This window comes from Canis aureus, chromosome 9 (genome assembly GCF_053574225.1).
Source record: "Canis aureus isolate CA01 chromosome 9, VMU_Caureus_v.1.0, whole genome shotgun sequence".
NCBI classification, from domain to species: Eukaryota; Metazoa; Chordata; class Mammalia; order Carnivora; family Canidae; genus Canis; species Canis aureus.
This window is the reverse complement of record NC_135619.1, coordinates 53,505,398-53,521,950: the sequence shown is the minus strand read 5'-3', so window position 1 is coordinate 53,521,950 and position 16,553 is coordinate 53,505,398. Positions and strand designations below refer to the sequence as shown.

General features: G+C 38.3%; 1 protein-coding gene across 2 annotated transcripts in view; it reads left to right on the top strand.

The window, feature by feature from the left end:
• TMED8 (transmembrane p24 trafficking protein family member 8) overlaps window positions 1-16,553 on the top strand; it is a 29,210-nt gene that overhangs the window by 1,761 nt on the left and 10,896 nt on the right. Inside the window, exon 1 of one of the 2 annotated variants that reach the window (XM_077910156.1) lies at window positions 12,996-13,069. The exons of the other annotated variant lie outside the window; for it this stretch is intronic. The gene's annotated coding sequence lies outside the window, so the exon portion shown is untranslated. Of the gene's footprint in view, window positions 1-12,995; window positions 13,070-16,553 lie in introns of those variants that run through there. 2 annotated transcript variants of the gene reach the window in all.

Here is a 16,553-nt window from a genome sequence, read left to right as displayed (position 1 = left end):
GTGTTGGTTTCTTTTTCCGTCATGTAGGGCGTTGTTAATGTAGCACATAGCACGCTCTTTCCCTTGAGGTAGGATTTATTGCTAATAAAATGATAGGAATGATAACTTACATTAATTGAATGCTTCTCTGTGCCAAAAAGTGGACCAAGATTTACTTGTATTATCTGACTTAATCCTGTCAGCATTCATTTTCTCCCCATTTTATTTGATTTGATTTTTAAAGATTTTATTTATTAGAGAGAGAGAGAGGACACGAGTAGGAACTGGGGACGGTGGGGTCCGAGGAGCAGGAGAGGAAGAAGCCGACTTCCCACTAAGCCTGACATGACGCGGGGCTGGGTCCCAGGACCCTGAGATCATGATCTTGAGTCGAAGGCAGACACTCAACCGACTGAACCACCTAGGTGCCCTTTCTCCCATTTTATAGAAGAACAAACTATGGCTGAGACAGCTTATCTGCCCAAGTGACTGTGGCAATTTTGCTGTCTGTATGAAACCGACACCTTGTTGTGATGAAGTCTACAATCGTTTGTTTTTATTGGCTGTTGATCCAGTATTGGTATTCCAGGGCAGGTTATGGTCTTTGTCCTCTAGATGTGTTGTGTTTGGTAAGATGAGAATACCCCAGGAACAAACATCAGCGACTCAAAACATATAATTAAGTGTCTGTTATTACAGTTCTTTATGTACTTATCCCCCAAGAAATCTGCTTTAGGGGAGGGACAATCTGTCTCTGCTTATGTCCTAGAGCCCTTGATGTTGTGTCCTGGAGGTTCTATAAATATTTGCTGGATTGTGAGGCAAAGTCTCAACACAGAGATTTGGAGGAGCACCAAATGCATATGAAGAATTAAAGTTGAGATAATTAAGCTTGTTCTTTGGGTTAAAGCCGTGGTTCTCAACCAAGGGCGATTTTTCCTGGGGATGCTCAGGGGATGTTTTGGTTGTCACTGCTGGGTCTGGGGAGGAAAGGTGGGGCTGTCCCTGATATCTAGTGGGTAGAAGTCAGGGATGCTGCTAAACACTCTGCAATGCACAGGACAACCCTGACGAGGAAGAATTATTTGGCCCCGGATGTCAGCAGTGCTGCTATTGAGAAGCGCGTTAGCATGAACCTGGATTTCCAAAGCAGTGGAGAAAGCATACATCTGGCTTGGCTCAGAGTCGTAGAACCTGGGGAATAAACTTTAAAAACTGCTTCAAATGAGGAGTTTGTTTGATTGGGTCCTTCTGCCACCTTCTTCTAGAATATGACCCAATAAGCAAACAATAGAGGCCTGAGAAAAAATGAAATTGAAAGAAGTATCTGGGGGATCCCTGGGTGGCTCAGCGGTTTAGCATCTGCCTTCGGCCCAGGGCGTGGTCCGGGAGTCCCTGGCGGAGTCCCACATTGGGCTCCCTACCCAGGGTCTGCTTCTCCCTCTGCCTGTGTCTCTGCCTCTCTCTGTGTCTCTCATGAATAAATAAATAAAATCTTAAAAAAGAAAAAGTGTCTGCCATTCTCTCTCAGAGAGAAAGCAACAATTAGAAATGAGTTTGGACATTCAGTTGTTATTGAATTAAAGGTTTTGATTTTTTTAAAAAGTAAAGGTTTTGATTTTTCAATGTATCTTATTCCTTCAAAGCAGAAATTTGTTTTTAAACAATATTCTCTTCTGACAGTACCTTTTAAGTTTCTTCATGTTTGTTAGCTGGTTTTATTTTTTTATTTTTTTAAAGATTCTATTTATTTATTTGAAAGAGAGAGAGAGAGAGCATGAGCATGAGCTGGGGAGAGGAGAGAGGGAGACGCAGACTCCCCACCAAGCAGGGAGCCCATCGCGGCTCAGTTCCAGGACCCTGAGATCATGACCTGAGCTGAAATGAGATACTTAACCAGCTGAGCCACCCGGGTGCCTCTTAGCTGAAGTTTTAAGTGATGAAGTAAGAAAACTCCATGTTCTTCTGGTGACCACAGTGCTGTGTTTTGTGAACTGTAATTGTTTCTAATAATCCTTTATGTGGGGCACCTGGGCCCTCAGTCCCCCAAGAGGAGAGAGAGATCACTTTTTAGATAGTGAAACTATCTTGAGGCAAACATGTTGCATCACTTAAGGGACTTTTTTTTTTTTTTTACGCTTAGGGCCCTTTGTGGAAAATAAAGGGCAAAGTCTGTTATGACCTTGAAGTCCGCATTAGAACTTGGCTTGGTGTATATGACTGTGAGAGCTATGAAGGCACTTAGACGCTAAGGACTGGAATAGATCAGGTGAACTTGTCGTGATTCTTATATAGGTCTCAGAGCAGTGCAGTAAGTCTTTTTGCAGTCATAAGGACTGATGAGAAATTGGATCACGTAGTCTCTGGATTTGGTTGGAATATAAACTCAGGGGGCAGTCTGGGTGGCTCAGCGGTTTGGCCAGCCTTCGGCCCAGGGTTTGATCCTGGAGTACTGGGATCGAGTCCCACGTCAGGCTCCCTGCATGGAGCCTGCTTCTCCCTCTGCCTCTCTCTCTCTCTCTCTCTGGTGAGTAAATAAATAAAATCTTTAAAAAAAAAAAAAAGGAATATAAACTCAGGCAGTTTCTTTTTGTTTAAGCCTCTTGAGTCTTTAACCACATAACCTGCTTTTGGTTCCTCTGCCCTGAATTTAAAAGGCCAGGCTAATTATCTCTGCAGCCTGTTTAGTGAAGGGGAAGTCTTATGAGACCTGTTCTAGAGAACTCTGACCTGATATTCAAATGCTTTAGAAAAAACCCTGTTTTTTTGGTTCTCTTTGTAGAGAAAGTACAAAGTACACAATAAACTTAAATCTGTAGCATGATTAGAATGTCTGAAACCATATTCTGGTAACATAGAAAACTTGTATTTTAAGTATTGTCAAAAATAAAATAAATCATTATAGGAAAGTTTCTTTTCTTTCCTCTTCACCTTGTTTTAGAGGCTATCAGTTATAAATTTAGTTATTCTTGGCTTCCATTTTCCTTTCTCTGTTCATTATTTCCAAAACTGGCCATGCACGTACCATGTCATGGTTTTTGCCAAGTTAGAGAATGCATTCCAAAATTATTTGATTATTATTTTTTCTATACATTGACATTAAACATTTTATTTCATTCTAAATAATATCTGTGCTATTACTATTTTGATGTATCAACTTTTCCTAATACATGTTAAAATAAATACCCATTTAAAAAAAAAAAAACATGTTTTCCTGTATACCATCTAAATTTGCAAAACTTACCCTGGTCTCTCTGGTCTTGGAATACTTGTTGAATTGGTCTATATTTGGCTGACATATTAAAAACTATCTACAGAAAAACTGACTTTTTCTTCTTTATAGTGGTCTAAATTTCACTGAATAAATTTAGGAAACATAACAAACTGTTAGTAACGGTTTTCTCTCTCTACAACAGGACTGTATCTTCCACACTTGATACCCCTGGAAATAAACTTAAGAATTTCTTTCTCCTTTTCTTACTTCCTACCTCTCTGAATCCAGTTACAAGTTGTTTTACCAGTAGTTCCTACATAATTTAGCAAATACCTTTAACCTTGAAAATCAAGCACACTATCTCTTTTTCACTTTTTTCCCCCTTGCATACTTTAAGCTGATAAGGTGCTAGGAGAAGTGGCTTCTAGCATATGAAAAATACTCAACTTAATTTTCGATAAGAGACTTGCAAATCATATATACACTGGGCAGTTTGATATCTCAGTATGTTGGTAGGGGTGTGCAGGAACAGGAACTTTCATGCACTGCTGTTAGGAGTGTAAATTAATACAAATGCTGTGGAGGGCAGTTTGCCAGTATCCATCATAATTACAGTATATGCTCTCATCGATCCATTCCTTCCAGGAATTTATCCTCTATAGATTTATTCTTATGCCTATTTAGTGACACAGACACAAAGTTAGTATAGCATAGTGTGTAATGGCAACAGATTAGAAAGGACATAAATGTCCATTAGTAGGGAACTGGTTAGGAATATCCAACCAATGAAATATTAATCTAATCAGCTGTAGAAAAAAAACCTTTCATATATGGTTATGGAAAGATCTCTGAGATATAAATGGAAAAAATAAAGTATGTTTAATATGCTCATTATTTGTATAAAAAGAACATATATGCACACACATATTTATGTGTATAAACTATCTCTGGGAGACTGCACAAAACCTAATAACGTTGGTTGCTTTGGGTGGTGGGAACTTAGACCAGTGGAAGTTTTCACTGTATCCTTTTATGCTTTTTGAATTTTGAAAACTATGAATATATTATCTATTTAGAAAAAATACATGTGTCATGAGATTCTTCACTGTGTTTATATTTTAAGAGATAGTCTGTACATCTCTTTTGCCTTTCTGCTCATCAGGAACTGACCCTTTCTGGCTTTTTTCTCTCAGATGAATTTTTTATGAAATATAGGTTGTAAATCTCTTTAGGGATCAATTTTATGTTATTATTTAAATCTACTGTTTTTTTTTAATTATTTTTGTGCTAACTTCATTTCTAAGGATAAATCAAAAGGGGTAGAACCACTACTTAGATAAGCTGTTACATTTAGCCAATGACAAGAGAGAAGGCAGATTTTTAAAATTTCTATTTTGTTTCTATTTTATTCAGTAAGATATTTTCAAATTGAAAAGGTAAAGAGGCAATGTTGGTTTGTTTTGAGTAATGGTAGACTAGTAATCAGATCAGTTCTCCCACTGGGGACAATTAGGAAATAATTGTCAACATATGAATATTTGCTTGAATATCCTGGAAAGCTAGCCAGATAATGAAGAATTACTAGACTATAATCAATGTGAAGGCAGAAGTATAGAGGCCCAAGGATAAGAGTCCATTTTGGGGTCTCCTTTCACATCTGATGGCATATGCTGGATTCGTAAGTGGAGAGGCTTTTCAAGGCTGCAGATGTGCCTTTCTGGATTAGAGAGGCAAAGATTAATGTTTAGAACTAATCAAGTGGGGGGAACCTGGTGAACTCCCTTTACTCTAGGTTGGGACTATGAAAGGCCATGTTCTGAAAGTAAGGGTAAATTAGAATTAGGCCATTGCAGGGGCTATAACTCAGCTTCAGAAAAATCTTAAATTCGTGAAATTGGGTTAAGGTGCCCCCAGGCTGCTAATGTCCCCAGGTATGTGGAAAAAGCAGAGGCAAACCTCTGGAGGCTCATATAGATTAGGCTTCAGATTATTTCTACAATTTTGTGAGAACAGTTTCTGGCACATTTCCTAAATGACCAGATGCCTGAGAAGAGAACGTGAACAAAAATCAAAAGAAACAACAGGTAGTAAAAATCAATCCAAAGGGGCACCAGACTAAAACATAATTATATTTATTATGCTCAAAATAAAAGACAAGTTTGAGATATTTGGCAAATAATTAAAATTTATAAAAATAGAACCAAATAGAAATTCTATAATTGAAACATACAGATGAGAATTTAGAACTCAGTTGATAGGTTTAGCAAAAAGTTGCTATATCTGAAGACAGAATAATGAACTGATCAGAAGAAAGTATCTAGAAGGAAATATGTAAAAGTGCAACAGTGGAAAATTCAGGAAAGAGGTAAGAGATATAGAATATATGGTGAAAAAGTCTAACACTTGTATAATTGGAGTCTTAAAAGGTGAGGAGAGCAAGAATGGACAGAAGCAATGTTTGATGAGATAATAGCTATGGGATGCCTGAGTGGCTCAGTGATTGAGTGCCTGCCTTCGGCCCAGGGTGTGATCCTGGAGTCCCAGGATTGAGTCCCACATGGGGCTCCTGCATGGAGCCTACTTCTCCCTCTGCCTATGTCTCTGCCTCTCTCTCTTTGTCTCTCATGAATAAAATCTTTAAAAGAGAGAGAGAGATAATAGCTATGAATTTTCCAAAGCTAACGGAATGCACAGTTTTAAGAAGCCCTACGTATCACAAGCAGAAGTACAATGAAATCTATAGTAGATACACATTAAGGTAAAACTGCTATAAAAATGGGGCACCTGAGTGGCTCAGTTGGTTAAGAGTCTGAGTTGTATTTTCTGTTCACGTCATGATCTCAGGGTCATGAGATGGAGCCCCATGTCAGATTCTGCGCTCAGTGGGGAGTCTGCTTGAGATTCTCTCCTTCTCCTTCTGCCCTTCCCCCCACTCGTGCATTCTCTTGCTCGCTCTCTAAAAAAAAAACAAAAAACAAAAAACTTTTTTTTTAAATCTTTAAAAAAATTGCTTGAAAGCCAAAACAGAAAAAAAGCAGCCAGAAAAAATTAGAGTGTGCCTTGAAAGGAATAGTAATTGTTAGCTGACTTCTGCACAGAGCAATAGAAGCTAGATCATCTTTAGAATACTGAAAGAAATACCAATAGAGAATTTTTTTTCCAGGACAATAGTATTTAAGAATGAAGATAAAATAAAAATATTTTCAGGCAGTCAGACACAGGGTTTGCCACCTGCAGACTGGCACTTATGGAATAACTAAATTCTTCAGGCAGAATCAGAATGATCTCAGATGAAAGGAAAATCACAATTTCATCTCACTCATTACCATAGATGCAAAAGGTCATGAACAAAATGTTAGCAGACTAAATCCAGCAATATATGTGACCAAGTTGAGTTTTTTCAGGAATGCAAAGGAGTTTTAACATTTTTAAGATTTTATTTATTTATATATTTGAAAGAGAGTGCACGGAAGCATGAGCTGGAGGGAGGGGCAGAGGGAGAGGGAAAAGCAGACTCCCCACTGAGCAGGGAGATAGACATGGGGCTCTATCTCAGGGCCCTGAGATCACCTGAGCTGAAGGCAGATGCCTTACCGACTGAGCTACCCAGATGCCCCATTTTAATACCTTTTAAAAGTCTGTAAATCACCATTTTAATGTGCAAGTGGATAAAAACCATCAGCTTATTAATAGGTGAAGAGAAAGTGTTTGATAAAATTCAACCTCCATTTATGATTTAAAACTCTTGGGGGGGATCCCTGGGTGGTGCAGCGGTTTAGCGCCTGCCTTTGTCCCAGGGCGCGATCCTGGAGACCCGGGATCGAATCCCACGTCGGGCTCCCGGTGCATGGAGCCTGTTTCTCCCTCTGCCTGTGTCTCTGCCTCTCTCTCTCTGTGTGCCTATCATAAATAAATAAAATTTAAAAAAATAAAAAATAAAAAAATAAAACTCTTGGGGCAGCCCGGGTGGCTCAGCGGTTGGGATCGAGTCCCATGTGGGGCTCCCTGCAAGGAGCCTGCTTCTCCCTCTGCCTGTGTCTCTGCTTCTCTCTGTGTGTGTGTCTCTCATGAATAAATAAATAAAATCTTAAAAAAAAATAAAACTCTTAGCAAAGTAGGGATAAAAGAAAAAACTTCATTAATTGGATAAAGTATACCTACAAAAAACCTATAAGCAGTATCAAACTTAATGGTGAGATTTGAAAGTTTTCCTCCTGAGATGGGAAATGAGACAAGAATGCCCACTTTCATCACTTAACTATTCATCATTTTATTGGATGTCCTAGCTAATACAGTCAGGCAATAAAAAGAAAACATATGAAGATTAGAAAGGAATCCTGTTAAATCTTTTGTTTACAAATGATTACTATACATGGAAAATCCAGAAGAATCTACAGATAAATTATTAGAACAAATAAGTTTGTCCAGATTTCTGGGTATAGAGCCAATAGGCAGAATTTAATTGTGTTTATATATACAAGCATATATATATATGAGATATTGTGAGTTTGGTTCCAGATCACTGCAATAAAGCAAATATTGCAATAAAGCAAGTGAAGTTTTTGGTTTCTCAGTACATATAAAAGTGATGGTTATGATATCTTGTAGTCTGTTAGATGTACAATAGCAATATGTCTAAAAAAAAAGTGTAATACCTTAAGTTAAAAAATACTGCTAAAAAATAGTAACCATCATCTGGGCTTTCAGCAGAGGTGTAATCACTGATCATAGATCACCATGACTAATATAATGATAATGAAAGAATTTGAAACATTGCAAGAATTATCAAAATGTAACACAGACACAAAATGAGCAAATGCTCTTGGAAAAATGGTGCTGATAGAATTGCTTGACACAGGGTTGCCACAAACTTTGTCAAAAATGCAATATCTGCAAAGTGTAATTAATAAAGTGAAGCACAATAAAATGAAGTATGCCTGTACCAGCAATGAAGTTAAAAAATATATAAAAATAGTATTTACCATAAAGAAAATTCAAATACCTAAGAATAAATCTCACAAAATATATGCAAAGTCTTTGTGTGGAAAATTATAATACATTATTATTTTTTTATTTTTATTTTTGACAACCAGAACATACATTGTATGATTAATTGTTGAAATCCTTAAGGACTGGGTTGCAACACCTGTCTTCTTAGTAAGGTTTAGGTGTTGTTCCTTCACGGAATACAGGGTTGAATCTGCAGTATACAATTTTTAGCTGCCTCATTTGACCAGCCCCAGTGGTGTTTTGTCTTTTAGTTTTGGCACTCCAGTTATACTTTCCCTTCTGCTTGGTAGGAAAGCCACATTTGCCATAGGCTCACTTCCAAAGGTGGGAGACATACAGAGTCACAGTGTGCATGTCTTATTGCAACCTTTTCCAAATGATGGCATCCCCTTTGTCATCTCATTTCTGTGGCCAGGACCCTATAATTATGGAGAGATATGAAAGAATAAATAAATGGAAAGAGATCATATTCCTAGATCAAAAGACTCAATATTGTAAAGATGTCAGTTCTCCCCAACTTGATATATAAGTAAAATAATCCCAGTAAAAATCCCAGCAGGGTTTTGGTGGGGTTTTTGCATGGAAATTTGACAAGCTAGTTCTAAAAAATATGTAGACGAATGAAAGGCCATAAATAGTGTATATAAAAATACTTGAGTAAAAACAACAAGATGGAAAGATTTGCTCTATTAGGTATCAAGATTTATTTTAAAGCTCTTACAGAATAGTCTAATAAGGTCTAGGAATAGAATAAAATCCTAGAAACGAAATATTTGATTTACAATAAAGATTGTACTGTAGAGCTGTGAGGAAAGAATGGCAAATGTTGCTAGGACTATTGAATATCCTAAGAGAAAGGAAAGAAGGGAAAGACGAGAAATTTGATCCTTATCTCACCATACACACAAAAAATCAATTCTAGTTGGATTGCATACAAACATGTGGAAGGCAATATATAATAAGCTCCTAAAAGAAAGTATAGGAGAATATATTGATCTCAGTGTAGGAGAAGACCTCTCAAGACAAAGGGCTAATAAGGAAAAGAGTGATACGCTTTGGCTACGTTAAAATGAAGAACTTGGGATCACCAAAGGACACTATTAAAAAGACTGAAAAGGTAAATTACAGAGTAGAAGCAGGTATTTGTAACACATGTAATAAACAAAGGTTTGTATTTGGAACTCTTATAAGTAGTAAAAAGACGATCTGGCTTTCAGCTTATGGCTTGGAGATGGCCAAGGCACAACTTTCTTTGGCTGTCCTTAATCAGCTGCCTTCACCATGCTGCTTGAATTTAACCCCAATGAGATCAAAGTCATATATCTGAGGTGCAGCAATGGGGAAGTTGGTGCTACATCTGCCCTGGCTCCCAAGATTGTCGTCCTGCATCTTTCTTCCAGAAAGGTTGATGATACATAGCCAAAGCAAACTGATGATTGGAAAGGTCTGAGGATTACAGTGAAAATGGCCATTCATGACAGGCCCAGATTCATGTGGTACTTTCTGCCTCTGCCCTCATTATCAAAGGCCTCAAGGAACTGCTAAGATACAGAAAGAAGCAGAAAAACATTAAGCACAATGGAAATATCAGTTTTGATGAGCTTGTTGACATTGCTGGACATAGATGGGGCACCATCTGTTGGGGAACCATCTATGACATCATAGATGACATCAATAGTAGTACAGTGGAATACCCAGCTAGCTGGAACTACAAAGGAAAGTAATATAGGGTCATATGATTAAAAAAAAAAAAAAAAAAAGGACACAGCAAAGTAGGCAAGAGACTTGAACAGGCATTTTATAAAAGAGGATTTATAAATGGCCAAGAAACAGAAGTCATCAGTGGTACACAAATAAATGAGCATACACCAATCAGAATGGCCCAAATAAAAGCTATTAATATGGCCAAGTATTGGAGAGGGTACAGAGTAATAGGAATGTTCCTCAATACCAGCAGTAGTGCATATTCAGTACAACCCCTTTGGAAAATACTTTGGCATTGGCCACTAAAGTTTATCATTCAGATTTTTATGATTCAACCATTCCATTCCTAGGTTTATATACAAAATAAATGCATGCACATGTGTATCAAGAGACATGAACAAAAATATCCATAGCAGCATTATCCATAAGAGCCTTAAACAAGAAAGAACCCAAATTTCATTAATGGCATATTGATAAATTATGGTATATTCATGGAATATTATACAGCAATGAAAATGAACAAACTTACCCACAACAACATAGTTGAATCTTTCAAACATAATGTTGAGTAAAAGCAGCTAGTCTGCATTATTTCTCTTTATATAGAGTTCAGGCAGGATGAAGTAACACTATTTAGGAATGCATATTTAGGTGGCCCAACTATAAAGAAAAGGAAGGAAATGATTCCGTAAGGACAATGGTTATGGAGGAAAGGAGCAGATAATGATTGGGAGTGTCATAAGTGGAGCTTGTAAAGTGCTAGAAATGATCTATTTCTTGGCCTAGGTAGTATTTTATGTAGGTATATGCTTTGTGGTAATTTATTGAGCTGCACAGTTTTGTGTACTTTATGTACATTGTATTTCACAATAAAGATTTAAAGAGTCAGTGTAATACAGTTAATAAGAGTGCTAGCTTTGGACTTGGACTGCCTGAACTCATATCCCTTTTATTCCTATTTGCTGTTCATCTTGGGCCTCAATTTTTAGAATGATAAAAAGGAAATAATGGTAGTATCAACTTCAGTGGTTTTGCAATTCAGTGAAGATCCAGAAAGATGATACCTACAAAATGCTCAGAAAATAATTGGCATATACTAAGGATCACTAAATCTTTGCTGTAATAATAAAGATGATCAGAATGAGGATAGGATGTCTAACTACTTAAAGTTCAGATTTTTGGATCCAAGCAAATTCTATCCAGTTATTCTGGTCAGAGTTCTGGGTTACAAGCAATAGAAACTAAGTTTGGCTGCCTTAAGCAAAAAACAGATTATTAGAAGAATATAGGTTTGCTGATATTCACCACATTGTTGGAAGGCTGAGGAGTAGGTTGGTGGAAAGGCTAAGCAGCAAGAACAATTTGGTTAGGGTTGTTTGACTGCCACTAGGTGAATTCTCTTTTTCCTTTGTGCAACTGCTATTTCAAATTCTTGGTGGGAATATTTTAGGTCATGTGCCTTGTCCCTAATTTGCCCGGGCTGGGAAAAAGAAGGATCTTCCATTCTGACTTCCGCTGTGTACTGTTTACAAAGTCATTCCCCTCCAGGAGGAGGTTCAGTATTTGAAAGCCAAAAGATTGACAGATAACTACTACATCCAGGGTCCTGAAAGAGCCTGCAGATGAAATTGTGTGCTATCTTTGAGTACTGTGAGGGACTAGAAATGAACCTATATATAGCAGTTATCCATAGGGGAAAAGAGATTAGAATCCAGAATCTGTAGATCATTAAACTTGATGCAGCTTCTCAGCAAAGTTCTGGAATTTGTTACAGATGGTTTGTGAACATTTAGTAAGAAGATAAGCATGGCCAGCATGGACATCCTAAAAACAAATTTGACTACCTAATGATTTTCTAACTGAGTCCTGTCTACGCTGTCTCAGGAATCACTATTAGGTCCTCATTGTCTCTCATGTGGACTTTGCCAAGGCCCCTTATCTGGTCTGGTAAGCTCCATCTTACCATCAGCTGCTATAGAATCCTACCCAAAAATACAAATTTGACCATGTCATTTCCTAGCTTAATTTAAGCTTAATCTTTAAAAAATATTTTATTTGTTTATTCACGGGAGACACAAAGAGAGAGGCAGAGGGAGAAGCTCCTGTGAGAAGCCTCATGCAGGTCTTGATCCCAGGACCTCGGGATCATGACTTGAGCCAAAGGCAGACACTCAACCACTGAGCCACCCAGGTGCCCCTAAGCTTAAAATTTGTGATCCTCTGTGGGATAAAGGCCCTTTGCAGTCTTCCCTGCTAGACTGAAAGCTTCATGAGGGCCAGAATTGTGTCTGCTTCAGTGCTTCATCTTCAGTACATAGTGTTGGGCCAGGCACTTGTTAGGAATTTGTTAGGTATTGAGTTAAATTGATGGGACTTGTGTCTCTTGGCTCAGGCTCTGCAAGCATTGAACAGCCATGGTGTTTTATTTGTTCATTTTATTATTAATGTTTATTCTTTTTATTTCTGTGAAGTGCTTCTAAATATTTCCTTTAATTTTTTTGTGTGTACAATACAGTATTGTTAATTATTGGAACAATATTATATGGCAGATCTCTGGAATTTATTCATCCTATATAATTTAGACTTTATACCCATTGATTAGCAACTCCTCATTTCCCTTTCCCCGAAGGCCCTGACAAACATCAATCTACTCTCTGATTTTATGAGTTTCTTTATTTTAGATACCCTGACAAACATCATTCTACTCTCTGATTTTATGAGTTTCATTATTTTAGATACCTCATATAAGTGGAATTGTGCAATATTTGTCTTTCTGTGACTGGCTTATTTCACTTAGTGTAATGTTCTCAAGATTTATCCATGTTACCACATGTTGCAGGATTTCCTTCTCTTAAAAATATTATAATATTCCATTGTATGTATTACCAACATTTTCTTTATCCATTCATCTGTCAATGGACAGTTAGGTTGTTATTGCATCTTGGCTATTATGATTAGTGCTGTACTGAAACACCGGAGTGCTAATATCTCTGAGATCTTGATTTAAATTCTTTTTTTAAAAAAGATTTTATTTATTCATGATAGACACAGAAAGAGAGGCAGAGACAGAAGCAGAGGAAGAAGCAGGCTCCATGCAGGGAGCCCGATCCTGGACCGGGATCATGCCCTGAGCCAGAGGCAGATGCTTAACTGCTGACCCAGGTGTCCCTATTTAAATTCTTTTGAATGAATATCTAGAAATGGGATTGGTAGATGATATGGTATTTCTATTTTTAATTTTTTGAGGAATCTTTGTACTGTTTTCCATAGTGGCTACACCTTTTTGCATTCTCATGTAAGTGTAAACGTTCCAATTCTACACATCTTTTGCATACTTGTCTGTGGTTTTGACAATAGCCATCCTAGCAATGTGAGGTGATATCTCATTTTTGTGGTTTTGGTTTGCATTTCCTGATGATTATTAATGTTGAGCATCTTTTCATATACTTGTTGACCATTTGGATGTCTTCTTCAGAGAAAAATATATTCCAGTCTTAAGTCCATTTTTATTTTATTTTTTAAAGATTTTATTTATTTATTCATGAGAGACACAGAGAGAGAGAGAGAGGCAGAGACACAGGCAGAGGGAGAAGCAGGCCCCACGCAGGGAGCCCAACGCAGGACCCAATCCCAGGTCTCCAGGATCACACCCTGGGCTGAAGGCGGTGCTAAACCACTGAGACACCTGAGCTGCCCCAAGTCCATTTCTAAATTGGGTTATTGGATTGTTTTGCTATTGAGTTGTAGGAGTTTTTTTTTTTTTTTTTTTAAGATTTTATTTATTCATGAGAGACAGAGAGAGAGAGAGAGGCAAAGACATAGGCAGAGGGAGAAGCAGGCTCCCTGTGTGGAGACCGATGCAGGACTCGATCCCAGGATGCTAGGATCACAACCTGAGCTGAAGGCAGATGCTCAATCACTGAGCCACCCAGGTGTCCCTCAAAAAGTTAATTTGAAATAAATAATATAGACATGTAAAGTCCTTCATTAAAGTTAAAAAGTCAATTATTTTCCAAAAGTCTGTTAGTCTGTTTCAAAAATAGAGCATAGTGAGACTGAACTCGGAATAAGTTTATTTTTATATGCCCTGGAGATCATGATTGACTTATTTAGGCTAACAGGGTAAATCTGCAGTTAAAAAAAATCTAGTGCCAGGGATCCCTGGGTGGCTCAGCGGTTTAGCGCCTGCCTTCAGCCCAGGGCGTGATTGATCCTGGGTTCCCGGGATCCAGTCCCACATCAGGCTCCCTGCATGGAGCCTGCTTCTCCCTCTGCCTGTCTCTCTCTCTCTCTTTCTCTCTCTCTCTCTCTCTCTCTGTGTCTCTCATGAATAAATTTTTAAAATCTTAAAAAAAAAATCTAGCACCCAAACCAAGAAACAGACTCTTAACTATAGAGAGAACAAACAGATGGTTGCCAGAGGGGAAGTGGGTGGGGTAGATGGGCTAAATCAGTGATAGGGATTAAGAGGTACACTTGTCGTGATGCCCACTGGGTGATGTATGAAAGTGGTTATTCACTATATTGTACACCTGAAACTAATATAACACTATATGTTAACTAACTGGAATTTAAAAAATTATGAAAAAAGAATATAAGGTAACAAAAAAATCAAGAAATATTGCGTCCTTATTAAGAGTTTATAGTCTCAGTGTACTCTGGGTGGATTATAACACATCTGAGAAAGTTGTCCATTTTAGCCCCTTACTTCAGATGGAACAAAGAGGGGCTCCTGGGTGGCTCACTTGGTTGTGTCTGCTTTCAGCTTGGGTCATGATCTGGGGGTCCTGAGATCAAGTCCTGAGTCAGGTTCCTTGCTCTGTGGGGAATCTGCTTCTCCCTCTCCTCCCCAGCTCATGTTCTCTCTCTGTCGTTATCTCTTTCTCTCTCTCAAATAAATGGATAAAATCTTTAAAAAACAAACCACATGGAACAAAGAGGAACAACCAAAGGAGGCTGGTATGGTCAGAGGTCACCTGAGGGATGATTGAGAGAACTGAGATGCTTAGCCTGAGGAGGAACTTTCAGGAAATGTAATACCAGGCTGTAAATGTTTGAAAGGCTATTGTGGCAAAGGATCGAAGGATTAGAAGAGCAGAGGTTATTAGGAAGCCAATTTTACTTAGGTCAAAATAGGAAAGAACATTGTATTCTCATCTCTTGGTGAAAAGGGCCTGCCTGCTTGCTTGCTTGCTTGCTTTCTTTCTTTCTTTCTTTCTTTCTTTCTTTCTTCTTTCTTTCTTCTTCTTCTTCTTCTTTTTTTTTTTTTAAAGGGCCTCTTTCAGATGCCAGTCTCAAGTAGGAGGTCCCAGGTTACCCACAACTGCTGTCTGACTTGCCTATAAATTGAAGGTTCCCATGATCTCCTCCTCCTTGGATTTGATGGTTTGCTAAAGTGGCTCAGAGAACTCAAGGAAATACTAACATTTACCAGTTTATGAAAGGATATGAGCAAGGATACAGATGAAAAGTCAGATGAAGAGCTACAGTGGGCAGGGTCTGGGAGGGTCCTGAGCGCAGGAGCTTCTGTCTCATTGAGGTTGGGGTGTGTCACCCTCCCAGTATGTGAATGTGTTAACCAACCTAGAACTCTCCAAACACTGTACTTTGGGAATTTTTATGGAAGTTTATCATATCGGTATGATCAATTATTAACTTTGTTGTAGCTCCTCTCCCCTCTCTGGAGAATGAGGGGTGGGGTTGATAATTCCAAGCATCTGATCACGCCTTGGCCTTTCTTGTGAGCAACCCCCATCCAGGAGCCCACCCAGAGTCACTTTGGAACAAAAGACACTGCTATCACCAGGGAAGGTCCGGGTATTTAGGAAGTCTGTGTCAGGAACCAGAGTCAAAGACCAAGTGTTAGAACAAACATACTCCTAGTAGTCTTTTCACTTAGGAAATCATCAGGATTTTCATAATTCTGTGCCAGGAACTGAGGACAGAGACTAATTTTTTCTGTTTTTTCCCAGGAGGAAAATTGGGTGGCATAAGCTCTAAGATCTTTCTACCTAGAAGAGTGTGAGCTGATAAAAAGAAAAATAGATATTTTCACATATAAAAAAAAGTGAGACTAGATTTAAGTTGGATCACCAATATTTGCCTATCGTTTGCACTTTTATGGAGCAAACTCTGACATTTGCAGTATTTGAGGTTTACTTCATTTAAGCTGTATTTTGTAGTGGGAAGTGGACTTTGGGCTTCAGTTTCTTGTGGACTTCACTAGAGGAGGTTAAACCAGGGATTATCTAAATACACAGAACCATATGCTTTTCTGAGTGGTCAAAGAAAGGCTAGGTCAATAAACCATAAAACAGTAGCACCTAAGGTTAGGAGCATGATTGTCTGGGTTTGAATCTTGTCTCTGTGCCTTAGTGTCCTTACCTGCACAATGGCAGTAATACCAGCTATAGGCCTGCTGTGAGCCTGAGGACATGGCTCTCTTTATGCCATGTATACTGTATATACATGTACGTGTATACTCCTTGTAGCTACCTAACCAGTAAGTCACTGGTGAATGAGCAAGTAAAAGAAATTACAAAGATCCTTTCCCCTGGCTACACTGATGTGAACTTCCTGAATATAGAGGTGGTACTCCATCCTTCGACACTGAATTCTAGTTCATTTCATCCTAAATCTCACTCTT